Here is a 27,731-nt window from a genome sequence, read left to right on the forward strand (position 1 = left end):
TATTAGTTAATTTTTAGGCTGGTCTGCCTCAGCACAACCAGGTCAACATAAAATGTCAGTTTTTAACAGTGAAAGAGTGTTTGGTAAGATGCAGGTAGCGAAATATTTGACGGAAATGACCAGTGATATGAAGTATTCAAATTTTTGTTCAGTGTTTTGAATTGAAAATAGCCTGTATCATTTACATAGGCCTAATGTAATTTTATAATTGAATGTGAGAAGCAATAAACTTTAACAGAGGTGTTTAGGCATATTAGGCGTACAATTATTTTATTTTTTCTTTTATTTTTCTATAAAGACAGGATTTTCCCCCGAATAAAGACAAAACAGCTAGAGTTTTAACGTTTACAGTTTATTCCCCCTTTTTTTTGGGGGGGGGGGGGGGTGGATTCTTTTGTGCTGACACATTTTATTGGTCATAAAAGTTTTCTCAAAACCACTGGAAACACTTTCACATATTTTGATGCATGAGATCTGGATTTGATTCTCTAGTGCCGCCCACCCTTTTCTTTCTGTGGTGTCATATTTACTTCCACAGGACAGCTATGCTCATGTTGCACAGTGTGAGCTAGTGTATACAAACTCTGTGATCATGACTGTGCCATATAAGCTTTCTGATCCTTAGAAATTCTCTTTGTGCTTTCAGGCTCTAAAGGACATGAGCCAGTTGCTGGTTTTTAGATTGATATTTTCTCTGCTGAATGAGACACGCAATGCAAATGATTCTGAGACTTTTCTTTCCAGTATGGTTGGAGGGCATTTGGTGATAGCATGGCTCCTAGTCAGCTGATTATTCATGATATTGTCCTTGACAGAAGCTGGAATCAGTTAGGACAGAATTAGGAGACACTGAGTGACTTATTTTAAATACCTAATATTTTATTCTATAGGAGATTCAAAGGCTAAATGATGGCACAGATGTGGGGAAACACACTTCTATTAAACGAGCTGAAGAAGTTCAGTTTGAAAGCTGCCATCTTTACTGATGTTCAGTTCTGCAGACATGTGATTAATGACTCACTAATCACACAGGCAACAATGCATGAGCTTCCATTTAACATATTTGATGTGCTGTATGTATGTCCACTGATCAATGTTCATATGTGAATAAAAGACTAAATGAATTTAAATTAAAGATTGTATATCTTCCAAAAACTTGGATTGAACATCTCAATTCATATGGTTTATCCACAATGTCTTTATGACCTTTTTGAAGCTTGTAAGTTGTTTTACGCATCTGATTACCACCATTTTTGATTCAAAAATGTATAATAAATCATAAAACACAAACACATAAAAATTTTTAATAAATTATTAAATTGTTAAAGTTCAATTAAATTAATTGATTAGACATGCTTTTTTATTATTTAAATGTAAATAACCATTAAATCGGAATCCAGCAACATTAAAATGGAAAACATTTGAATTAAAATGCACTTTGTTTAATGGGTTCTAACATTTAAGCATTAGGCTTCACTTGTGTGTCCTGGAATAGTAATGTAAAAAGAGTGATTTGTTTCCCATAAAACCTTTAATACTGTACTGAGAGTTTGCTATCTGCATCAGCAGCAGCCTCACAAATAGCACTTTGTACAGGAGACTAGCCTTGTAACTGATTTCAGTAGAGTTTGACCTTAGCATGTTGCTATGTAGGTGGGGGGAGTGAATGTACAGCGCTCTCTCCACACTCAATACCACGACTGAGGTGCCCTTGAGCCCGGGTGCCACAGCATAAATGGCTGAAACTGCTCCTGCAGCATAAATGGCTACCCACTGCTCCGGGTTTGTGTTCACGGTGTGTGTGTGTGTTTACTTGGCTGTATGTCACGTCACGTCACTTTCACAAAGCATCTTATGAGGATAATAGAAGCAGTTAACCCAACTACTTTTCTACGTGGTATTTACTATAAATGTAAATGCTACTATAGTAATTCCATTTACAATGTTGCATTTGGCAGGTGCTTTTATCCAAAGCAACTTACATTGTATTCATGGTATGCATTTTTTTAAATGTATTTTTTTTTAAGTTCACTGGCAATCATAGCAGTGACCTTGCCATTGCTAGCACAGTGTGCTTCAGTTTGAGCTCCAGGTGTGCTTGTAAATACAGTGTATTTATTATATTAATCACAATAACTTGGCGATAACTAGATAGTAACCATGAATCTAAACCTAACACTGTGCTGTACTGTAAATGTGTACACTATAAATTGCAGAACCAGAATTTCATACATTAACACATATTTGTCCACAAAAAGTAAAAGTAGATTTAAATCGTGTAAAGTGTGGCAAACTTTTGGCTGGTAGCAAACACATACAAAGAAACACTTGCATGCAGTGGATTAAAATATAAAATATGTATTTTATTTTTTTTGGAGTATTCACTAATAAAACCTGTGTCTGGCATATATGAGTGGTAAGACTCATATTCAAAGATTTATAGTTTGTGGGGGCGGATTTAGTGAATTGGGGGCCCAGGCAAATATAGGAATGGGGCCCTATACATTTGCACACATTTACCTAGATCAACCCTCGAGGTCCTTTTTTGTCGTGATGCTTGCTGCTGCACAATGGTGCCAGATTGTTGTGTCCAATGTTTCTACATTTTTTATGTACATGTTCTAATGGGATTCTTTAATTTACATTTATTCATTTAGCAGATACTTTTATTATTTCATGTTGTAGACCACGAAATAGCAATTGATTTACCGTTTTTTTTTTTGTTTTAACATAAAACAAAATAAATTATAAAATGATAAACCTCACAACTGAAACTTTATATTTCTGGGATGAGTCAGAAGTATAAATTATTATATTATTTAAAACAGATTTATGTGAGTGAATATTCGCATTGGTCTGAACAAAAACTGCAGACTGGATTATTGAAAATGCACATTCATTCTTTGCCAGTAGGAGGTGCTTTTGGAGTCAGAAATATAGTGGTTTCCCCGGTAACAGCTCTAAACAAAACAGCTCAGCTCATAAATGGTACTTTATCAGGTAAAATGAAAATGTGAGTTACCAGCGTAAGCCTACGTTTTATTTTAGTCATTTTAACTTAGGGCTGTCAATCAATTAAAATATATAATCACAATTAATGGCATGATTGTCATGAGTTAACTTGTGAATAATCGCAACTTAATTGCACATTTTTATCTGTTCTAAATGTACCTTAAATGAATATTTTCCCCATGGTTTCACAGACAAGGCTTAAGCTAGTCCCAGACTAAAATGCATGTTTGAGCTGTCTCAACTGAAAATATCTTGCTCTGACATATCTTAAAACTCATTGTTCTGTGTCAATATGCACACCTGTAACACTTTCTTTTAAGGCATTTTTGTAATGTAAAAATTAATTTATGCAATAAATGTTTATTATTAGTGAAACCAGTTAACAGAGCATGAAGAGTAGACATGTTTCATAGGTCATAGATGTTTTTCAAAGAACTTGTTCATGTCTATTAGACACATGAAAAAAAAAACAGAAATACTAGCTTCCTATTACTTCTCTTTCTTTGCACTGAGCACTTTACACAAACCTGTTTGCATTTTCACATGACAGGGCAGCTCACTTCTGAACATTCAAAATGTACATTTATTATTTATTATTACATTTGTTTGCCTCTCTGTGCCACATACTGTATTTTGATGCAGCTAAATTCTCAAAACTGTTTTCATTGATACATTTGACTGTTTGTTGTCAGACAACGGGATGAATATGAAATAGTGACTGAAACGCGACCCATTAAGACTAGCTCTCCCTTCCGAGAAGTTAATCTGCACAAAAATATATAATCGTGCCGTCGTCTGATAAAAATCAAATAGGCTACAGAAAAGCTTGAAGACAATAGCTGTGCTGTGATTTCAGCTATACTTCTATGTAAAATTAGAGAAGCAACATATCAGTGTTTTAACTGAAAGCGCAGCTCCTTTCAGCCGCGCGCTGAACGCAGAGAGAGAAGTGTGCGCGCGCTGGGACAGAGGGACCTCGCGCTCGTGCGGCAGTCAGCTTTAGATGCATAAAATTTTATTTTGCTACAAGCTGGATACACAAGAAGCACGTTCAACTCGGACGCGCAGACGATTGTCGTGCATAAACACCGTAAACAGCAACCGTTCGCGTGTCCGCGCTTAATGCGCATCTCCTATATGAAAAGCATTAGGGGGTTGTGTTTGTTGAGAGAGAAAAATGTCAGGCACTGAGCGCTGTGGCTAGACGAGGTCACTTCACTCATATTCAAAGATTTATAGTTTGTGTTTGTTGAGAGAGAAAAATGTCAGGCACTGAGCGCTGTGGCTAGACGAGGTCAGTGAAAACACAGACGGCCGGTCCATGACCCCTGCTGTCTGCTCATACATCTCACTGTCTCTCTCTCTCTCACACTCTCTCAGTCAGATCGCCTCGCTTTTAATCCCAGTGGTTTCTTTTTTTAACAGCCTTGCACTGAAAATCCTTCTCTTACATTTAGTTGTTTTTGGTCTCTGAATGCAGTACTGTAGTTAAAAGGCTGTGGTTAATACAAAATATTTCAGCCATATGCCTATTGTGATTAAACCAGACCAAATACCACCCAGACAGACCCTTCAAGACAATACCCAAGTTGCTTGACTGCTTGTGGTTTGTTACCATAAAAAAAAAAAAAAAAAAAAAAATAGTTTGTCAAAAAGTGTTTATTTAAATGATAGCCCAATTTTGGCAACAATTACGTCTCTTACATTTATTGTAAAAACAACAACTCTATTGTTAACATCAGCTTTGACACCGAAAATATGTGCATGCAATGACAGATCTGTTCTCACATCACTTAAATCTTCACTCAGCCAGTTCCGAATAGTTTGAATATGGTCTGTAGTGTATTTTCTTCCATTGTCCTCCTGACACATGCTGACTTTGGTCACGGTCATGGCTCGCTGGTTTGCATAAAGAAAATCAAGAGTGTCAACACAACAAGGATGCATGCATGATTTTTAAACATTTATGGAGTGGCATGTCTGACTCTTTTCTCTTGAGAAACTCTCTCTTTTCTTTTGAGTTTATTTTTTTATTTGTTTATTATTGCACTTGTATGACCACTGTGTAAATGCCTTTGCATATGAATGTGTTGCATATGAATGTGGTAATCACTGAATACTGCAATGCCTATTTTGGACAGTCTAGTGAATATTGTACTTCACACAATGCAAGATACTTGATCTGTTATAATTATTTTATTTTATTCGCAACTTGATGGACATGAACCAAGAGAAGTTTTGCAGCTTCACATCATTCAGGATAAGGCTCATGTCAACAGTAGAACTGATATTATAAAACAGATAGTGCTGGCTTTCTTATTGGATAAGCTGTGTATGAAGTCATAAAATATCTAGTATAACTTAAATCGCTACATAAGTATACCATAAATACACCTGTCTGTGCTTGTTTTTTCTTCCATTTACTGTTTTTTTTTTCACATTACTTGATGTTTTGTTGTTGCTCTCACATGTGTGACTCACATAATGCAGTCCTGTCCACTGATGTGCAAATAGTATACCATGATATGATCATCTGATGCATTGCCATTGTATGGCCACAGTATTTTTTGTAAGTGCCATTTGAAAACCTCCTGTAGAAAATAAAGAAATCTGCATTAAAATAACTACCTTTCAAGTTAGAATGATGGAAGGAATGGATATTTCCTCTGTTGTTGCATGAGGTTTGAATGCAGAAAACCCTTTACACATTCATTAGGCGTCATCAGTCCCTCAGCACACTGCAGTTGTGTGTTTGTGTTGTTGAAGTGTTCACACTGTGGGTGGACGAGCAGCAAGGGACAGTCATGGCTCTATTGTACTCTGCAGTGCTGTGTGAAATACACCAGTGTTTCTGTCCATAACCTTGTTATTGGCATTTGCTTGGTTACTGAACGGTGCCCAGAGTTTTTGTTTCTCCCTTGAACACTTTCACAGCTGTTTGTGCACTTCAGGCTGTGATGTTGGATTGTATCAGGCGATGTTATATGACCTTTATTGATAGATTTCTTGGCTGCTGTTCTCAGATCTATCTTGCTATTATTCTGTCTGTCTTTCTAAAAGACCACGTAAAGTTTTGCTGCTTTTAGACCATATTGTTGTGCTGTGGGAATAAATATGCAGTTTAGACGTGGAACCAAGTTCAGCTTTTATTGAAATAAGAAGATAATCCAAGAAGGAGATCAGCCAAATGGGTAACACAAATGAAACAGCTCAGCCAGCAACACTAATACAATAAGAAAAAAAAGGATGAACTGAAACACAGGACTTTAAATACACAAAGAAAATGAGCAACTAAACAAGACCGAGGGAAACACAATCAAACACCATGGCAACAAACACAGGAAGGGAAATGGAAATAATGAAAGTAAAATGCAAACTAAAAGTCATTTTGAGTATAGAGTAAATGTGGCAAGAAATAAAGACATCTTAAAGATTTTTTGTATTGACATTACTTTCTTGTTAAAAAATGTCAATTGATTAAGTAATGACCCCTCTTTCAGAATTTCAGAATTCTTATTCTCATTACTGCAGTGTACAATACATGTTACTGGATACTGATTGAGACTATGGATGACTGCTTCTACTGTATGTTGGATTGACATCTTTTTTCAATTAACTGCAATTGCACCAAGTGTGATCATATAGCCTAAGATGCATTTGACAGCATTTGTTAAGAACGATGCAGGTCCAAACACTGCACTGTCAGTAATTAAAAGTGAAAGAGAAGAGCATAATGTGAGTAATGCCTGTGTAATGTTTTGATTACATCAGACATTCAGATACCATTATGCATGTACAAACTGGCCAACTCTTCTACTGTCAGTTTCTTTGAAAAGTCTGTACACTTCTGAGAATAAAATTTCCTTTTCTGGGCCTTCAGTGATAGGTTTATATTCATAATGTAGAGCAAATCAAATCAAATCAAATCAAATGATTGTCATTTTAAGATTATACTGTAACAACATTAATGTTTCTATTTATATACAGCTCATCATAACATAAATAACCTAATGCACTGTTTCAGCGTAGAGATGCACACACTGTACACCAGAGAAGTACATGGCAAGTTCAAGTTTTAAGACTCATGTATTGCAGTGAAAAATAAAGTTAGATGCTTTTGAGCTAGAAGATCTGAAAGAAGTTCAATCTACCAGCCATCATTTTTATTTTTATTTTTTCCCACCACAATTACTAATGTCCTTTACTAACATTTTCAACCTCTCTTTGGCCCAGGCCATTGTCACTGGACCCATTTCAGTTCGCCTTTAAACCTAACAGGTCAAATGAGGACGCCATCGCCTCAGCTCTCCACACTGCCCTGAATCACCTGGATGAAAGCAAACACTTATGTCAGAATGCTACTTTGTTTTTAATACTGTGATTCCATCTAAGCTGATCTCCAAACACACTGACCTTGGCATCAGCCCCTGTCTCTGCAACTGGACCTTGGATGTTCTCACCAACAGACCACAGTCTGTTCAGATTAACAATCACAACTCCTCCATCCTCACCTTGAATACTGGCGTACCACAGGGCTGTGTTCTGAGCCCGATTCTCTACTCCCTCTTCACCCACGACTGCATACCTTTACATGGCTTTGACTCCATAATCGAGTTTGCAGACGACATCACAGTGGTAGGCCTGATCAGCGGCAACAATGAAAGGGTCTACAGGGAGGAGGTTCAGCACCTGGCTGTGTGGTCTGTCGACAATAATCTCACACTCAACACCCAGAAGACCAAGGAACTGATTGTGGACTCCGGTGGACTTGGAAAGACCACACATCCATCTACACTGATGGGGCTGAAGTAGAGCATGTGACTAGTTTCAAATTCCTGGGTGTCCGTATTACCTATTAGTCTTGCTACTTCACAATGAATTTTTTTTACTGCAATTTTAATTCAGTCATTTAGTAGTTACAGTTCTCCTCTAAGTCTATAATACTTAGAGGTTCCTCTAAGTCTATAATAATAATCATACATAGGCTTACACTTATTTATACACAATGGCTATTTGCACTTCTGGTTAGATGCTAAATGCATTTCATTGGCTCTGTACTTGTACTCTACATGATGACAATGAAGTTGAATCTAATTCATCTAATCCAGTGATGTCAAACTCAATTCCAGGAGGACAGAAGCCCTGCAGAGTGTTTAGATTCAAGCCTAATTAAACACACCTGATCCAACTAATCAAGTTCTTCAGGTTTATTTGAAAACTACATGTTATGTGTGTTGGAGCAGGGTTGGAACAAAACTCTGCAGGGCTCCGGCCCTCCATGAATTGATCTTGACACCCCTGATCTAATCTATTCTGATTTATTTGTGAAAGCTATGTAACACTGCTTCTGTTAAAAGCTTTGAGATGTGTGTGTGTGTGTGTGTGATACAAGATTTTCAAATGTATTCATCTGTGTGTGTGTGTGTGTGTGTGTGTGTGTGTGTGTGTATACAAGATTTTCAAATAGTTGTATCTCGGCCAGATATTGTCCCCCTAACAAACCATACATCAGTGGAAAGCTTATTTATTCAGCTATGGTGCATAAATCTCAATTTTGAAAAATTTACACTTAAGACGGTCCAGGGTTGTGGTCCAGGGTCACACACACACACACACACACACACACACACACACACACACACACACACACACACACACACACACACACATATATATATACATACAATTTATGGTAACACTTCACAATAAGGTTCATTAGATAACATTAGTTAACTGCTTTAGTTAACATGAACTAAGAATGAACAACACTTCTACAGCATTTAATCTTAGTTAATGTTAATTTCAACATTTACTAATGAATTATTAAAATCAAAAGTTGTGCTTGTTAACATTAGTTAATGCAATGTGAATTAACATGAAGGACTGTATTTTCTTTAACTAACATTAACAAAGATTAATAAGTACTGTAACAAATGTATTGTTCGTTGTTTGTCCATGTTAGTTAATAAATGAACTAACATTAACTAATGGAACCTTATTGTAAAGTGTTACCCAACTTATATATAACTGAGTCACCATGGAAACTACAGAGCCAATACACAGATCTAGATATAAAAGTCCCAGTATCTCTTAATATTGAGCTTGCAGTATTTACTTACTGCATGTGAAAGAGATGGGGAATTATTGCAAGCCAGGCTTGAACTTGCATCTCTAACCATGAAGCACTATGGCATCAGATGGATTTGTATCTGTTTTAGCTTTAATATTTGTTTTGCTTGGTCAATATATTTGTGTAGAAGGTTGGAAAGGCGTTACCCAAGCTGTTTAAACTTTCGATTTTAGTTTGGTGGATTATTCTTTCAACACTTCTTAATATGATTGCATTAGGCAGCATGCATTTCCACATTCTGAAAATGATGCATGTGTGCTTTTGCTCTCTCTGTCTCTCCATCCGCAAACAATGGTAGAAAACAGCCCATAAGTCAAGCCATTACATGTGATTAGGAGTCTTTAAAGTAAACACATCACATAAACAAATAGCTGTTTTTCCTCTTGCTTACTTTCTACTGCTTTTGTGCTTTAATTTCTCCCCGTCTCTGTATCTCTCTCTCTCTCTCTCTCTCTCTCGCCACTTTAATTATTATGTGTGAAATGTTGCCTATTTTTAAAGCAGTCTTGCTACTTCACAATGAACTTTTTTACTGAAATTTTAATTTAGTCATTTGGTATTTACAGTTCTCCTCTACGTCTATGAATATGCAAATATGCAAAATGTTAATTTTAACAAAATAAGAGGTCATAAAAATTAGTTATTTTGATTTAGTGCTGTCTTGAATAAGCTATTTCACATAATAGATGTGTACTGTACATACACTCCACTAGATAAAATAACTGAATTTATAAAAAGACCCCATTCAAAAGTTTACACACCCTTGACTCATAATGCTTTGTGTCATAACCTGGATAATCCAAGTCTCTTTTTTTATGTTTTATTCTAGTTGTTCTGCATATTTGACCGCTTTCCAACAGTCGCTGTATGATTTTGAGATCCATCTTTTCACACTGAGCCAAATTGAGGGACTCATGCACAACTATTACAAAAGGTTAAAGCATTTACTGACGCAATATGATACATTATGAGCCATACTTTTTGAATTGGATTATTTTGTCTTCTGGGAAACATCTTGTTGCTTCTGAAAAGCAGTATTAAATGAAAAAAAAATATATATATATTTTTTTTAACAAAATAAGAAAAATTGACACATGTTGAAAAGGGGTCAGATATGCAGAAGAAACCGAAAAACCAAAGAATATCCAGTTGCTGGAGGAGTTTTCTGAAGAACAGTGGGAAGTTGAACTATTTATGGCAAAGAGGGACTCTCAAACAAATGTAACAAAACATGAAAACAGTCGTGGATCATCCAGATAACGGCACGCAGTGCTTTATTAAGATTCAAGGGCATGTAAACTTTTGAACAGGGTCATTTTTAAAAAATCAGTTATTATTTTGTCTTGTAGAGTATATTTAAATATATTTTATGTGAAATAGTTTATTTTTGCTTATGGAAAGCATCCAGCGTAAAATGTGCCAAATCGGCTTGTGATTCATTCCGCTGTGGTGATGCCTGACAAGAAAGGGAGCAAGCCAAAAGACAGATAGATTATTCAGGAAAGTACTAAATAAAAAGTAACAATACATTTTTATTATTCATATTATTTAGTTAGAGTTGTTAACGTTTTGTATATTCTGCGAGGGGTATGTAAACTAATGAGCAGAACTGTAATTCTCTAAAATTAGACATGCAAACATTTCATGTGGTGAGTTCATTGAATTATTAAAATAATCTTAAACATCAAGGAGCAGAATTTTTTTTATTATCATATACTAAAATATTCCCCTCTGTTGCAGCTCTCAAATCACATTTTTCATTCTGCATGAGGAAACCAGTGCATTACATTTGGTTATAACACATGCAAGAACCAGTAGCTTTTTGCATCAGTGACATCAAACCTGGTGTGAGGCCTTGGCACTCTATTTTTCTCAATCTATATGCAGATTTAAATGATATTTCAGAGCTTGGCTGGCAGCAAGATTTTCACTGTAAAAATTTAGTGGGTGGACTTCCTTTTTAGCATGACACAATGAGTTCCTAGTTTATAAATTCCTCAAACACAAGCCATCTCCTCAAAGACCTTCTAAACAATTTCTCCCACTTGAACGTGACTTGAGGCAAGATCGCTTGAGTGGTTTGACTAGAACTGACTGAGGCGTTAAGGAAAGGCTCCTGAAGGACATACTCCTCTGATTTTGTGGGGAAGCAGCCTGGATTGTTCCATCTGGTGATCAGCAGAGGTCAAGCAGATGGTAATGCTCCTCAGGGGGAGAGACGGGGCTGCATCTGGAAGGCTGGTTTCCTGCGCTCTGCCATGGACATATCCTGCAATACAAACACAGACGGGGCTTGTGCTTACATTACTGCTAACCATAAACTGGAAGTTGCATAATAGTTAACATCATATATTACACTTTTGTTTTTGCCAGTGTCTGTGAAAGTATGTTTAGGGTTAAGTGTGGTTTTGTGTTTTACTTTGACCCATCCCAGTTTAATGTGTAGACTTAACTATAAGTAAGCCATTCGTAGGTTGACTTTCGGAAGAGTGTAAACACTGGCTCTGCGGTACTTTCCTAACATTTGTTTGTGTGGTGCAATATATCAGGTTCCTCAAGTTGGTGTAAGATAAGGGTAGGATTGCATGTTTGTCTGAACCAAAGAGGTGTATGACACTTAGAGAGAGAGATCCATTATATCATATAAATCACTTTTTCTGACACACAACACATAAAGAAAAACACAATCACAGATTAAAATAACATGACTCCTAAACCTAAAATCAAACACGTCAAACTACACATTGCTTCCCGACCATTCATTGCGTGCTGTCTTTAACGGTATGCATGATGTCATCAAGAAGGCGGAACTAGCGATTGACTAGCACTACCGCTATTGTTTGCCAGCCTATTGTTTGCCAGCATTTTCCAGCATAATTCCAACTAGCAGCAGCATCATCTCTTTTTCATTTCACTATGTTTGAAAACTGTGTATGAAAAAGAGCAGCATCATCTCTTTTTCATTTCACTATGTTTGAAAACTGTGTATGAAAGAGCTTCTGTGCTGCTTGGTCAACGTCACCAATGTGACCGAACTCGTTGTGAACAACAGAAAAAAAAATAAACATGTTAGTCTTTCTGTCATGATGTCGTAAATCATCGCGGATGCGGAATCAGTTATCGTCCACTATGACACACTACATGAGCTGAAACGATGGAATCTTGTGTCCTGACGCCCATTGTCGTTTACGAATACCCACGGCACCCTACGTCAAGCAAATCGTGATATAATCAGCTAAAATCGTGTAGTCTTAACCGGGCATTAAGGAACAAATTGTGCATAAAGTAGTAAATGGATGGCTTTGCAGTGGTTATGAAATAATATTTGGTGTTAACCTTCTTCGCTATTAATTTGTTGTGTGTCTGGATAAATTGCTTTAAAGTATTCTAATCGCTCTCAACATTTTATTCTAGGTTTTCATGTTGGGAGGGATTCATCCACCTCGGCCCTGGCAGGACTAAACCTTCCATCATTTTTCTGGTAAGAACAGATTTATAGAAACCAAAATTAACGGTTTCATTTAGGGAAGGAAAAAAAAAATAATAATTATATATAATTATATATATATGATTAAAGTTTATTTAATAATCAATTAATTAATCACATTTATTGAATAATCGACGCACACATAAAATTGATTTGTATATAAACGTTTAATTTCCACATAAGGCATTTTTAATATCAACTTTTAATGATATAATTACTCCAAGTCATTGTTGAAATATTAACATTTAAACAATGGCTGAAATTAGTAAGTTGTACTATTTCTTTCAGTATACCTTCTGATGTTCATTCATGTTCATTTCATGCTGTAACTAGAATAGGAAGATGATGATTGGTTCATGTACATCAAAACAACATTCATTATTTGAATTACTTAATAAAATTGAACGAATTTGAGAATTGAGAATTTGTCTCATATGAAAGTTAACAAAGCAGAAAGCTTATTGCGATTATTAGATTTATGCTTACTACATATTTTTTGAAGTTTAGTCACATATTAACTGAAAACAGCACATACTAAAAGACCTTGGTTCATCAAAATCAAGATTAAAAATGAGAAATCAATATCATCAGTCCAGCCCTGGCATTGACGCAGCTGACATATTTACCTGTTGTAGTTTATCCATGACATGATATTTTGAATTAGAAATTGAAGTATTTTCTTGTAAAACATGCTACAATCATCTTTGATTTATTTACTTTGATAAGTATTTTTACAGTGTAACTTTCCTTTCCTGGCATTTCCTTTCCTTAACTTTCCTGGCATTGACGCAGCTGACATATTTACCTGTTGTAGTTTATCCATGTAAAATAGACACTGACACAGTCAAAACGTGCCATCAGAGATACACTAATTAAACATCATCAGTCCAGTCAAAAATTTACGCATCCTAAACTTTACATTTAAGACTTGGGATAATGGCAAATGACAAAAGCTTGACTTTAGACAATTTAACAACAGCTGGACTGAGTAATTTACCTTCGTCTTACTTTATTGTTATGCTAAACCGAGAAAGCACCTGACCTCAGTGAATATGCAGTAGGCCTATAAAGGATATTTGCATGCAAAGTCAACGTAGCCAGATGTCGTCTTGCATCATGTTCGTCAGCAACTGCATGCAATGTATGGTGACATACAGGTCTGGGCTGGGGCATGTTGGGTTAAATGTGTTTAATAATTTAAACACATTATTTTTTTCCATAAGTAATCAAACCAAGTTAATGTGTTAAACTGACAACCCTAATGGTTACTACTGGCAGGTTATTTTATTCACTGGTCATGTCCCCTGAGCTATGAAATTTCAGTATACCTAGGTGTGGTGTTTCTTAAATACATTTCACTGCTTACCAATTTAGCTACTGCTAAAAAATAGAGGCATCAGTCAATACATGCATGCTTGATAGGTTTGTTTCTACTCTGCATCATAATACTTAGTCTTACATTAACCTAAAGTAAGTAAATTGTAGTAAAAGCATTTTCCGAAGTCTCCAATAATGTGGCTTGTTGAGGAGAGATGATATTACTTTTTATGTCATCAGGCTTGTGATTTTTATTTATTTATTTATTTATTCTGGTGGATGATAAAACCAGTAAAAATCCATTGAAGCAGAAACACAAGCCATATGTTGTAGAGAACATAATGTCATACAGACTTGGGTGTGGATTCTTTTGTCTTACACTCTGCACACTTTAGCAGCTGCATATTGTCCTAGCAACCACCCATCCAGGAAACATTGAAATGAGACTGTGATCGGGGCTAAGAGTAGGTCTATGTGTATACTGATGTGAACTTATTCCACTCTTTTAAAACAATCCTGCAGAAAGGCAGTATTCATTTGGATATGCACTTCATTGTTTATATGTAATATAGTCCTACGACTGGGTTTAGTTTTCTAATAGGCGGACTCTCTTTTTTCACATAGGCAGCGTTTGTCTGCAGTGACATTAGAAAACATGTAATTTGATCAGCTCAAAGAAGATACACTAACAAAGTCAGGTGGTTTATTCTTTTATCAGACACATTCTTCTGATGAAAACACCATCTGCTGTCCTTGTTCACGACGCTGTTGCCATGTCAATTGGTCTATATTTAATAAAATCATTTAATCCTTGCTGCCAAATTAACTAATAGCTCATCACATCCCATGATCCTCTGCTGTTCAGATACACCTGTGTTTCTACTCAAGAGTTGGGGTGAGAGTCAGGTGCTCTGTCTGAGATCCTTTTCAAGGTATTCTTTGAAGAAAGGTAATATGATTATAATTACAAATAAACATCCATATCGAGACAAATTAAAATATGTTATATCAAGGTATTCTTTGAAGAAATTTGAAGTACAATGAAATATGTTTATGGTGAGAAATTAACAGCCATCACCAGCCAAATGCAGGTATGGTGGGTACACTGAATGGAGTAAAAAAAAAAATGGAGTAGGATTTTCTTTGAAACTATTTTCACTCATTGTTCATTGCTTCGTTTAATTGCTAGTAAATATCACAAATAATTACAAAGAAATGGCAAGTAACACATGAAATTGTACATGACATTTTGAATTAGAAACTGAAGTATTTTCTTTTAAAACATGCTACAATCATCTTTGATTTATTTACTTTGATAAGTATTTTTACAGTGTAACTTTCCTTTGGTTGGCAACCTGTTTCAAGCTGACCTTTGACAAGAAATGCTGTGTTGTTCATTAACAACAGCATATCACTGGTTACATCTGATTCACTTCAAACATGTATCATGTGTTAAAAACTGGCACAGATCCATCATTTTGTGTAGTTTGTGAAAAGAGATCTTCCTTCACCTCTGGTATTGGTATTTGAACATGGTAATCATTTAACACTATAGAGTATAGATCAAACTAATATGGTGTTATGGTCTGATTTCATGAGTATTCAATGGTGCTGCATGATATGACAATTTACATCAATATCTCTTTCTTATATTTTCTTCATTGTTCTCCATAAACCCCTGCTCTGGTTGCAATGTGATGATTGGTTATGTAAGGACAACGAGGACAGAGTGCAGCTCTTCATAGCATGAGTGTGTGTGTTTGTGTTCACACATGAGTTTTTCTGCATGGATGTTCTCTCCTCAGTTGGCCTTTCCCACATTGCAGCTCTCTGCCTTTGACACACACACACACACCCCCCCACACACACACAGCCTCACAGGGAACAGATGGCATCATCATTCAAAAAAATCTGAGGCAGCACACTGCGTTCTGACCAGCAAGACATGTCTGTCCTGTGTGAAAACACAAGCAGATGGGTCAGCGGTGAGTACAGCAGACTGCCGTACAACAGACTGCCGTACTTCAGCTTGCGCTTACACGACTCTCGTGAAGTTAAATACCGCACAGGACATGATTATATGCTACACATTATGTCCTTTATGACACTTAAACAAATAGTTAAAGGATCAGACTGAGGAAGGAGCCAGAGTGATGACATGAGGGACTTGGAGCATGCGGCAGGACCCAGGCCACAGCCATAATGGCAACCCATGGTGGAGCCGACGGAGGAAGGAGCCATGGAGAAGAAAGGGCTGACGACTCCAGGGGGCCGACAAATGGTGGCGGAGCAGGTGGTGGAGGAGACCAAGGAGAGCCGATGAGCCGGGGGACAGGGAGGATCCGGAGGGCCGAGGCGGAGCAGATGGCTCTGGTGACCAAGGTGGAGGCAGGGAATCCAGAAGGCCGTGATGGAGTCGGAGCGACAGAGGATCGAGGAGGAGCTGAAGGTATGTAGGAGCCTGACAGTGCCAGAGGGTCAAGGCACAGCCGCAGGAGTGGAGTCCCAAAGCGACGGATGGTCGACGACAGACCAAGGTGGAGCCAGAGGTATCAGGGAGTCTAGTAAAGCCAGTGGACTGACGGCCACGAAGGAGAGGAGGAAGCTAGGAGCCATGGTGGAGCTGCTGGGTCGACGGGCCGAGGTGGAGTCTGGGTCTCAGAGGCTGGAGGCAGAGACCAGGGATTCTGCAGCCATTGTGACGATGGAGGATTCAATTCAATTCAATTCAAGTTTATTTGTATAGTGCTTTTTACGATACAAATCATTGCAAAGCAGAAAATTAAGTGTCTACAATATTTAGTAGTAGCTTATCAGTGATGACTGTCAGTTTATGTGCATATGGCAGAAATGTTCGGAAAAATCAATTAAAGATGTAAAGAAACAGACAATTAACACTATTAACAGCAATTATGCAATCAAACTTATAGCAAAATGTGGTAGTTCTGTATGTTGTTTCAGGGTTAGCATCATCTGAGGTCCTCTGAGGGGTTGGCATCATCTCTTCTCAGGTATTCTGGATCCAGACTGGAGCTTGTGTAAATCCTTGTTACCATGGGATATAAATCCTGTGGCAAAACAGACAAACAAATAGAGACATAATTAGCATAACTGCTGTTCTAACCAAGTACAATTAATTAATTTAACCCAAGCTAAAGAATAATAATGTGCATTTGATCAGATATAACTGCAGTCCAAGATTATGAGATGCATTATTTGAATGCGTGGCCAAAGAGATGTGTTTTTAATCTAGATTTAAACAGAGAAAGTGTGTCTGAACCCAGGACATTATCAGGAAGGCTATTCCAGAGTTTGGGAGCCAAATGCGAAAAAGCTCTACCTCCTTTAGTGGACTTTGCTATAAGAGGTACTACCAAAAGTCCAGCGTTTTGTGACCTTAGGGAGCGTGATGGATTGTAGCGTGGTATAAGACTAGTAAGGTATGCAGGAGCTAAACCATTAAGGGCTTTATAAGTAATAATATTTTGTAACTGATACGGAACTTAATAGGTAACCAGTGCAAAGACTGTAAGATTGGGGTAATGTGATCATATTTTCTTGACCTGGTAAGGACTCTAGCCGCTGCATTTTGGACTACCTGTAGCTTGTTTATTGAAGATGTTTGTTATTGCCATGTAGTAAGAGTCATGTAGTATGTTGTTATTGGCAATGTTTCTAAGATGGAAGAATGCTGTTTTTGTAACATGGGAAATATGATTTTCAAAAGACAATTTGCTGTCTACTATAACACCCAGATTTTTGACTGTAGAGGAAGTCACAGTACATCCGTCTAGTTGCAAATTGGAATCTACAAGATTCTGTGTAATGTTTTTTGGTTCAATAAGTAATATCTCTGTCTTACACAAATTTAATAGGAGAAAATTATTGGTCATCCAATCTTTTACATTTTTAACAAACTCTGTTGGCTTAGATAATTTAGAAGTTTCATCTGGACTTGTTGAAATATATATTAGAGTATCATCAGCATAACAGTGGAAACTAATCCCGTATTTTCTAATAATATTACCAAGGGGCAACGTATATTGAAAATAGCAGAGGACCTAGGACAGATCCTTGTGGCACTCCATATTATACTGGTGATAAATGAGATGACTCCCCATTTAAATAAACAAAGCGGTAGCGATCGGACAGGTAGAATCTAAATCATCTTAAAGCCTGCCCTTGAATACCTGTATAGTTTTGTAATCGATCTATGAGTATGTCGTGATATATGGTGTTGAACGCAGCACTAAGATCAAGTAAAACTAGCAATGAGATGCAGCCTTGGTCTGACGCAAGAAGCAAGTCATTTGTAATTTTAACAAGTTCCATTTCTGTGCTATGGTGGGGCCTGAAACCCGACGACTTGAAACAACTTTCTCTAAAATTTTAGAGATAAATGGAAGATTTGAAATGGGTCTTTTTTTTTTTTTTTTTTAGCAGACGCTTTTATCAGGACTTACAAGAGAACAGTAGAAACAATTGAGCAACAACGGTACCAAGTGCTATGACAAGTCTCAGTTCTCTAAACGTATTTTAGAAAAGATAAATGGAAAAAGATTTGAAATGACCTCTTTCAGGTCTTGAGATCGGGAGGTCATTCCCAGCTGGGGAGCAGTCCAGGAAAAAGTCCGTGAGAGTGATTTTGAAACAGTCGTTCACTTGCAGAGCGCAGGAGGGTCTAGTTGTGGAGTTTCTTTTGTAGGCAAGCATCAGAATTTGATGGAGCTTAATAACCGGCAGCTTGAATGAAGACAACCCTTGCTGCATTCTGGATCAGTTGTACGTGACCTAAAGATAATAGACAAGTTGGACAAGAAGTTGGGTGGATTGAGACAGCTGTTCTTGTTGAATAGGCAAATGCTACAGGTAACCAACAACTCTTTCAAGGAGTTATGGTTGACGAACCCAGTAATTTATGAAACGATGGGAATGCCAGCAGCAGAGTAGGGTTGAAGGTGAGTCTTCAATAAGCCAAAAAAAGCTCAATGTTATTCCTCTCCTCATCAGGTTACACTGGCTACCAGTAGCCGCCAGATTCAAGGTACTGATGCTTGCCTACAAGACGACCACTGGCATGGCACCAATATACCTAAACTCACTAGTTCAAACTTATGCGCCCTCCAGAAGCTTGCATTCTTCAAGTGAACTGCGCCTTGTGGTGCAATCCCAAAGAGGTTCAAAATAACTCTCACAGAAGAAGAAATCGCTTTAGGTTTCCTTAGGTGGGCTTAACCCGATTCCTGGACTGTGCCCGGCTGGTGGAAGCTGACCTCCCAATCTCAATTCGAAGGGTTGTCAATGAGCCAAAAAAAGCCATGTTATTCCTCTCCTCAGTCTAAAGACTCTAAAGAAACAAGACGACCACTCTAAAGACTCATCTTTTTCGCCAGTACTTGAATCCCAAAGAGGTTCAAAATAACTACATACTTTTCACTTACCTTTTCTTTTCTTGTCTATCCTAAAGACTTTTTTCGAACCCTGGTGGTCTAAAAAAAAAAAAAAAAAACTTCAGACTTCAGAAGTCAGACTTAACAAGCGGATAGGTCTGAGAGGAAATCTGCAAATTATTTTAGGAATTCTGTATACGGCCCTGGTGGTCTATACACCATAGCCAGAGCAAGAGATACGATCGATTTATTTTCCATCTGACAGTGTAACATTAAGCAGAAGTATTTCGAATTATTTAAACCTGTATCCTGTTTTCTGGGTAACATTGAGAATATCATTATATATTGTTGCAACACCTCCCCCACGACCAGTCTGACGTGGATGGCAGATCCGCTGAGCTCGTACTTTATTTATGGTGGGCTGAGGGCGAGCAGAAGTGCTGCCAGACAACAACAGTGGAGGAGGCAGGAGAGGGTGGGTGGACAGGTATTTGTGAGCCTCCAGGCTTAGCTTGGGACCAGGAGCCCTCTCAGGGCTGAACGTTGGAACAGGAGCCTTCTCTGGGCTAGACATAGGAACAGGAACTTTCTCTGGGCTAAACTCAGGAACGGGAGCCCTCTCTGGGCTGGACGTGGAAACCGGAGCCCTCTCTCCTTCGGAGTTGCACTGTCCCAGATCCGTAATTAGCTAGCCCTCGGCCACGGTGCAGGGGGTGGAGCTCCTCTCCACGCTCTCACTGTCCGCAGCTTGTCCCTCACAGCAGGCGTTGTAGCAGGCACTTGCACCTGGTCCGACAATCCGAGAGGCTCTAATTCCATGGCGATCCTCAGCTCTGTCACACTCCTTGGTGATGGCTCTTCGGTCTTGATGGGCTCGGCCTCTCCGTCATTGGTGGACTCGGGCTTGCGCTTCACGCAGTGGGGAGATGGTGGGCTTCCCTCCAGCTCAGTCCAGAGGTGTCTGGGAGGTCAGTGGGATGATAGTAATTTGCCCTGATCCAAAACAGTGAGTTCAGCGCAGCATTGTCGAACGCCGTTAAAACAGCGAGCTGACTGAACTCAGTCGCATACTCCAATAGGTAAAGGTCTTTGCATATTTGAAAAGTGCCACCTACACTAAACCTTACACTAAACCTTATTATCTAAAGCCGACATGCAATAAAAATGCATTTGCTGAAGCAACCGTACAACTTTAGCTTGGTTCTATATCTGTTAAGTCTTTGAGCTCCTGGATTGAGTGGCGGGACTAAAAACCAAGCATTCCACAATAAAAATGCAGTAGTGTACCAGGCAAGCTACCTAGAAAATTTATAATGCTAGAAAAGCAATACATATGGAGCTTGTTATGTGATCATCTTCATGGCAGCAATAAAGATTCACCACTCCTGTTTCTTTTCGGCAACTTTTGAGTGGTATCCCTGCTGTGGTTGAGGGTCTTCAGTTCTTTTCAGTGGCAGGTTGGCTTTTGTCTTCTTCACTTTCATTTTCCCTCTGATGCCCATTCTTGTTCTGTTTGGATGATGTGCCCAATCCATCACCGTCTCTTGGTAATAGTGTCCATATTTTCTTGCTTGCACTGCATTGTTGTTGTTGGTTAGAGATGGATTCAGGACAGAATATTCGCTGGATTTCCCAGAGGTTCCTTGTATGGAAAGTTGGCAGTTCGGTGCAGTCGTTCTCTGTCATTCTTCAACATTCAGAGCCATAAAGTAAGGTGGAAAGACCACAACTTAGATACAGTGAACGCGTTTACATGCACTTTCTTAAGCTGATTGTTAGGGCTGGGCGATATATCTAATGATATGATCATGCGCATCTAGTCAGTAAATCTGGTTCCGGGATTACCGCTAAATCGCCATCACCTGCTTTCAAATGGAGTGGCATTTAATAGACCGAGCCGTAGATCACTGACAAGCTACGCAATATCGCGTTCATTATCAAAGGCGATTCATCTGGGGGTAATGAATGGGATATTGCGTAGCTTGTCAGTTATCTATGGCTCTGTCTGTTAAATGCCACTCCATTTGAAAGCAGGTTAAGGGCGATTTAGCGGTAATCACGGAACCAGATTTACTGACTAGATGCGCATGATCATATCGTTAGATATATCGCCCAGCCCTACCGATTGTGCTTATTAAGCCAAAAATGCACATGGTCATGTAAACGCGGTAACCTGTTTTCTTTTATCGGAGTAAGCTCATAAATGGCATAAGCATAAACCGGTCGACACAGGTAGTTTTTTGCCTCTTACCCCGATTTTGTGTGGCATGTAAAAGCAATAACACGCTTATTGTCGACTTACTGAAGTGAGCATGTGTTATACATGAAAGGAATGCATCATTAGTGCAGATTTAAGCGCATCTAGACATAGCAAACATTGCAGTAAAGAAAGAAGGAAATATATCACAAAAGCAGACTCTTTCATGACTCAGAAAATGATAAAAGTGTTCTCATCTCGTGCAGCAGAAGTGGTTCAGTCAAAACACTGTTATATAACTGAATAAAAGGATAATATGAGCTGTAAATTTCACGCTGACATGTTGCAAGCTTTATTTAACATCACAACTGACAAACATATGGAACAATTGGAGTCAGATATGCAAATGATAAATATTTTGACGTCACTAAAGGGAAATAATCTGATTTATTAATAAAGTCATGTAAATGCAGCTTACTTGCATTGTCAGATTACTGATGTGCATGTAAACGGGGAGACCTGGTTATATTAATAATCTGATATTTTTGAGTTATCAGCTTACTGGTGTGCATGTAAACATGCTCACTCTCATTTTAGTGTTATTAATGTACTGAACCGCCACACATTTTTGCCAATGTTCCAGCTTTAATTGGTAAAGGGTTTGAGGTATTTAGTGTCAAGTGAAGTCACCTTTATTTATATAGTGCTTGATACAATACAGATCAAGTTTGAAAGCAACTTCACAGCAATAAACAGGTTTGTACAGGTTTTGGTTCCTTGCCACTGTTGACTTTGGATAGCTTAGTTGGGGATGCTTGACTGACTGATTGCACAGACACAATTGGAAGAGAGCTTAACTGGATAATGACATTAATGAATCATCAATGAACTGACTTTAGCTGGAAAAAGGAACTAAATGTTACTGTCCTCTTGCATAATCAAGTTCAAGTTGAGCTTTATTGTCATTCCACTACATGTGGGGACATACAGTGTCTAACTTTTCAAATTGAACAAAAAAAAAGTTTTAGACAGTTTTTTTTTCCTGTGATGTGGTAAGGTTGGGGAGTGTTGGGGGGGGGGGGGGGGTGGGGGTACCATATTCCTGATGAGAGGAGCTGGAAGAGACTGTGGGAGGGATGGGTGGGGTCCTTCACAATGTTGGTGGCTTTGCTGGAGAATCGTGTAAGAAAAATGTCCAGGATGGAGTGGAGGGGGCACCGATGATCTTTGCAGCTGTGTTCACTGTCCGCTGGAGGGTCTTGAGGTCTGCATTGCTACAGTTCCCGTACCAGACAGTGATGCAGCTGGTCAGAACACTCAATGGTTCTCCTGTAGAATGTAGTGAGGATGGGTGGAGGGAGACTTGCTCTTTTCAGCCGGCGGAGAAAGTGTAGGAAAAGTGCTGTTCTGCCTTCTTGGAGAGTGACGTGGTGTTGGTGGTCCAGGTGAGATCTTCTTTAATGTGCACCCCCAGGAATTTAGTGCTGCTGACTCTCTCCACAGTCAAGCTGTCAATGGTCAGTAGGGGGTGGTCAACAGAGTTTCTCCTGAAGTCCATCACAACCTCCTTTTTCTTCCCCGAATTGAGGGACAGGTTGATAGCACCACACCATTCAGCTGTGCCACTTCCTCTCTGTAGTGCTTTTCACCATTGTTGCTGATGGGTCCTACCAGAATTGTGTCATCAGTGAACTTGATGATGTGGTTAGAGCTGAACTTGGCAGTGCAGTTGTGGGTCAGCAGCGTGAAGGGCAGTGGGCTGAGCACACAGCCTGGTGGGGCACCTGTGCTCAGTGTGGTAGTGCTCAAGGTGTTGTGGCTGCCATGGACTGACTGAGGTCTTCCGGTTAGAAAGCCCAGGATCCTTTTACAAAGGGAATTGTTAAGGCCTAGCAAGTGTAGTTTATTAATGAGCTGTTGTAGGATTATTGTGTTGAATGCAGAGCTGAAGTCGATGAACAGCATTCTAACATAGGAGTCTTTATTTTCTAGGTGGGTAAGAGCCAGGTGGAGGAAATTGCATCATCCGTGGAGTGGTTTGGACGGTTTGCAAACGAGCGGGTCGAGTGTGTTTGGGGAGGTTGGTTTTGATGTTGTTCATGACTAACCTCTGAAGCATTTAATCATGATTGGAGTCAGTGCTATGGGATGGTAGTCATTTAGACAGGACACAGGTGATTTCTTTGGTACCAGTATGATTGTTGTGGATTTGAGACACGTGGGGATGATTGCCTGGCTCAGCGAGGTGTTGAAAATATCTGTTAGGACATCTCTCAGCTGTGCAGCACAGTCTCTTACTACATGGCAAGGTATGTTGTCAGATCCCGCAGCCTTACATGGGTTAATCCTAGATAGGGTCTTTCTTATGTCGGCTGGAGACAGACAGAGCACCTGTTCGTTAGGATTGTGGGCAGATTTTGTGCAGGTGTGTCATTCTGCATTTCAAACTGTGTATAAAAGTGGTTGAGTGCATTTGGGAGGGATATGTCATCATCACAGGTCTGTGGTGGGGGCTTGTAGTCAGTGATGGTCTGAATGGCTTGCCACAGGCTCCATGTGTCTCTGCTGTAATTGAAGTAATTATTGATTTTTGGGCATATGACCGTTTCACATACTTAATGCCACAGGACAGATTGGCTCTTGCTGTTTTGAGGACTGCTTTATCCCCTGATCTGAATGCTTCATCTCTGGTCTTTAGCAGCCCACAAACCTCTGCTGTCATCCATCTGGTTTGCACGTCTGGTGATGGTCTTGGTGACTGTCCTCTCTTGTCCTTCACTGTCGTCGCTCCTCTTTTGTATCCTCCCAATCTCCTCCATGGGACTCGAGACCGGTGAGTGGAGCAGGTGTCGCTCATTTCCCAATCACTCCACCGGCCTCGCTCCGTTCCCATGGCTCTCGGCCCCGCCCCACTCGTCACATCAGTGTTAGTGTTTTTTTATTAATGCCATTTATGTTTTTGTTAATACAGCATATAGCACTAGTCAACTAAATGAATGTAACATGGCAAAGATGAATGAGCTTCTGGAAGTTGAATGTAAGGGAAATCTCATTTTGGGATTTCTGTTGTCTAATGTTGCTTATGTTCATGTTCTTGTTCATGATGAAATTTTCTTTTATTGCTGTAATTAAATTATAGCAAACAAGATGACCCATTGAATTCATTTTTGAAAGCGATGACTGATGGATGTATTTTTAGTCCAGTGCCTGTGTGTAAGTATTGATTATGATATAATACAATTAGAATTGACTAAGTTCAGAGGCTGTCATATGTGGATCAACTTACTTTGTTGTGTATTTTCATCAGTTTAACTTTAAAATAACTTTCATATTGATTCAGTGGATTTATTGCATTTTGAGAAAAAAAAGTATCATGGATTTATTGCATTTTGGGAAAAAATATTATACAATTTTATAATAAATCTGGATTTTAATTTTTAATGTTATTATAACCTAAAGACGCTATGTTAAGATTTGAAACAGAAAATAGTGGTTTTCATCTTGCTACTTTCTTGTTAAAGAAAACACATTTTTACTCAAATTAATCAAAATGGATTTATTGCGTTTTGGAACCAAACTCTTCATATATATATATATATATATAAAGCAAAGGACCCAATATTGAACCTTGTGGTAACCTTAGTTTTCATTTTTGAAGTGATGACTGCACACCACTAATAATTAAATTATAAAATTATTAATCATTTGTTTCAATTTATTTATGCATACTTCATGATTAATAGTATATACATATGTTTAAAAAAGGCTAAAAATACTGCTCCCAGTACTTTTCCTTGATCCAAACTACGTTTTATGGTATCTATAAAATGACATATAGCCATTTATGTTGAATAATTAGGCCAAAATCCAAATTGCTTAGAGTTTAAGTAATTCATTAATAGTTTAGCCACTAACTTTTCTAAGACTTTGAAAATTACTGGAATAATTAAGATGGGTCTATAATTGCACACCTCATCAGTCTCTCCAGACTTAAAAACTTTGGTCACCACAGCTGTTGAAAATTTTGTGGAAACTTGCCAGTTTTTTTAGATACATTTAACAAATGAGCTATTAGCCTAACCAGTGTTTTATATATATATATATGAAAAGCATCTAAACGAATGTATCTTTAGCTTTTCAACAGTCTAATTGATTATAATTTTACATATTTTATCTTTATCAACCTATGAAATATAAAAAGATAGAGATTAATTTCTTACTACATCATGTGATAAACAAACAGAATTGAAATTTGCTTCAAGTTCTTCTACTGAATAAAAAAGGTATTAAATGAATTTGCAATTTCCAAAGCATCAGTACTGACCTTTCCATTTATATTCAGTTTTGTTATGTCCTTACTTTGACTAGATTTCTGATTGGTTAATTTATTCATATGTTTCCGAATAAGCTGTTGCCCTGTGAGTCAGCAAACAACTGCATGAAATAAGACGACTTTACTTTTCTCAGCTCACTAACCACTTTATTTCTTAAACCTTTAAAGATAAATATATGTTTGTAGTTTTGTAGCTGTAGATTTTTTTTCAGTGCCACGTCTGCCAAATTTTGACTTTATGTCCCAGATCACTTTTGCATGAAACACTGTTTGAAAGTATTTTAATTCTCTTTGCTTGCGCACTTGTATACCCAAAAAATCCTTTACCAATATGTGGTTTTGGTGACTTTTTACCAAATTGTTCCACTTTAGACCTGGTGTTTATATGTGCTTGTTCAATGTGAAGAGCAGAGTTGGATCATTGATATCCACTTCTGCTGTTCCAGCAATGACTGAGTTCTGTTTAAATTCCACGAAGGATCCACTGTCCTGTGCAAAGCCTGCTTTCTGACGTTGGTGTTTTGTTTTGTGTGTGTGTTCACCAGTGCCCATTCCTTCTTAACTTTCTGACGTTGGTGTTTTGTTTTTTCACTTTGGTCTTGATATGATTGATCATATCTTTTCTTAATTTGAGATGAATTCCTTCTGAAATTCCTTTTTTTTTTCAACAGAAGATTATTGATTTCTTTCTCCGACGAATAAAACTGTTTAAAAGTATAAACCAAACCAGCCAAAATTTGTAAACACAGCTTGTACAGAAAATCGAAGAGCAGATGTCCAACAAACAGATCAGCCATGTGCAGTCACATTCTGTTACTCCTCTGTTGTTGTTTAAATCTGGTAATCCAAAAAGTTTTGCCATGAATAAATGTTGATTTATTTACTATTTGAATAAAACTGTTGAATGTAGACCAATCCAACCAGAATTCACAAAAAAGGCTGGTACAAAAGAGCAGGTGTGGAGCCTAACAAATCATCTCTGCTCTTGGCAGCCATTTTGGATCCCTGGTGTTGGTTTACATAATGGTGCTTTTCCACTGCATGGTACGTCTCGGCTCGGTACAGCTCAGTATGGCACGACTCGGCTCAGCTCAGTTTGTGTTTCCACTGTAGTTTAGTACCGCTTTAGAGTGGGTGGGATAATTCATATGTTTTTATACTTGCGCCGCCTCTACTGCTGCGACTCCTGAAAAACATTTTCATTCCACATCACCCCATCAACTCTCGCTGGATCCGCTCCTCTGCTATCAACGTAGGAACGTCTGTACTTCCTCAACAGACAATGAAACAGCAACTTTTTTTTTTTGTTAAATAAAGGTACGCTCATTCAAAAAAGGTTTGTTGTGTCTCTGCCATAAATTCAGTGACGCAGGTAGTGACAGTTCTCTCCGGCCAATCAGTGATCAGCAGAGTTTACATGTCACGTTTTGGTAATGGTACTGTACTAAATGGTGCTAAAAAAAATACCATGTACTGTACCCAGTGGAAAAAACCCCAAAAGTGAACCACCGTACCGATCCGTACCATGCCTTACCATGCAGTGGAAAAGCGCCATAAGACTTCACTAAAGTGCTCTGGCCACTGAGCTTCTTGTTCTGCTTTTGATGTAAGAAGTAACCCTTGCTTGTCTGTGATTGGAACATCAGTTGTTCCTCTATACATGTCAACTTTCTTATGACATGCTTCACTTGTTTCAGAGTATGCTTTGACCTGCTCCCACTTAATGTTAAGTTCACATGTGTCTGGCTGCTTGAGGTTCTCAGTATCTGCTAGAACCTGAAATCTGTTCTTCAGTCACATAGTCACATAGTTTCTCCAAGGCAAACTGTTGGTATCCTGCTTTGATTCCAGGTTATGTGATATAA

At 38.3% G+C, this 27,731-nt stretch overlaps 1 protein-coding gene across 7 annotated transcripts in view; it reads left to right on the plus strand.

Annotated features, from left to right (window-relative positions):
* The window catches only part of thrb (thyroid hormone receptor beta), a 122,403-nt gene that overhangs the window by 50,180 nt on the left and 44,492 nt on the right, over window positions 1–27,731 (plus strand). For 5 of the 7 annotated variants that reach the window (XM_042776062.1, XM_042776060.1, XM_042776067.1 and 2 more), the window contains one exon: window positions 12,557–12,623. The gene's annotated coding sequence lies outside the window, so the exon portion shown is untranslated. Of the gene's footprint in view, window positions 1–12,556; window positions 12,624–15,915; window positions 16,396–27,731 lie in introns of those variants that run through there. The other 2 variants (XM_042776063.1, XM_042776065.1) reach the window with 2 other exon arrangements.

The sequence above is a fragment of the Cyprinus carpio genome, chromosome A19, assembly GCF_018340385.1.
Source record: "Cyprinus carpio isolate SPL01 chromosome A19, ASM1834038v1, whole genome shotgun sequence".
Classification (NCBI taxonomy): domain Eukaryota; kingdom Metazoa; phylum Chordata; class Actinopteri; order Cypriniformes; family Cyprinidae; genus Cyprinus; species Cyprinus carpio.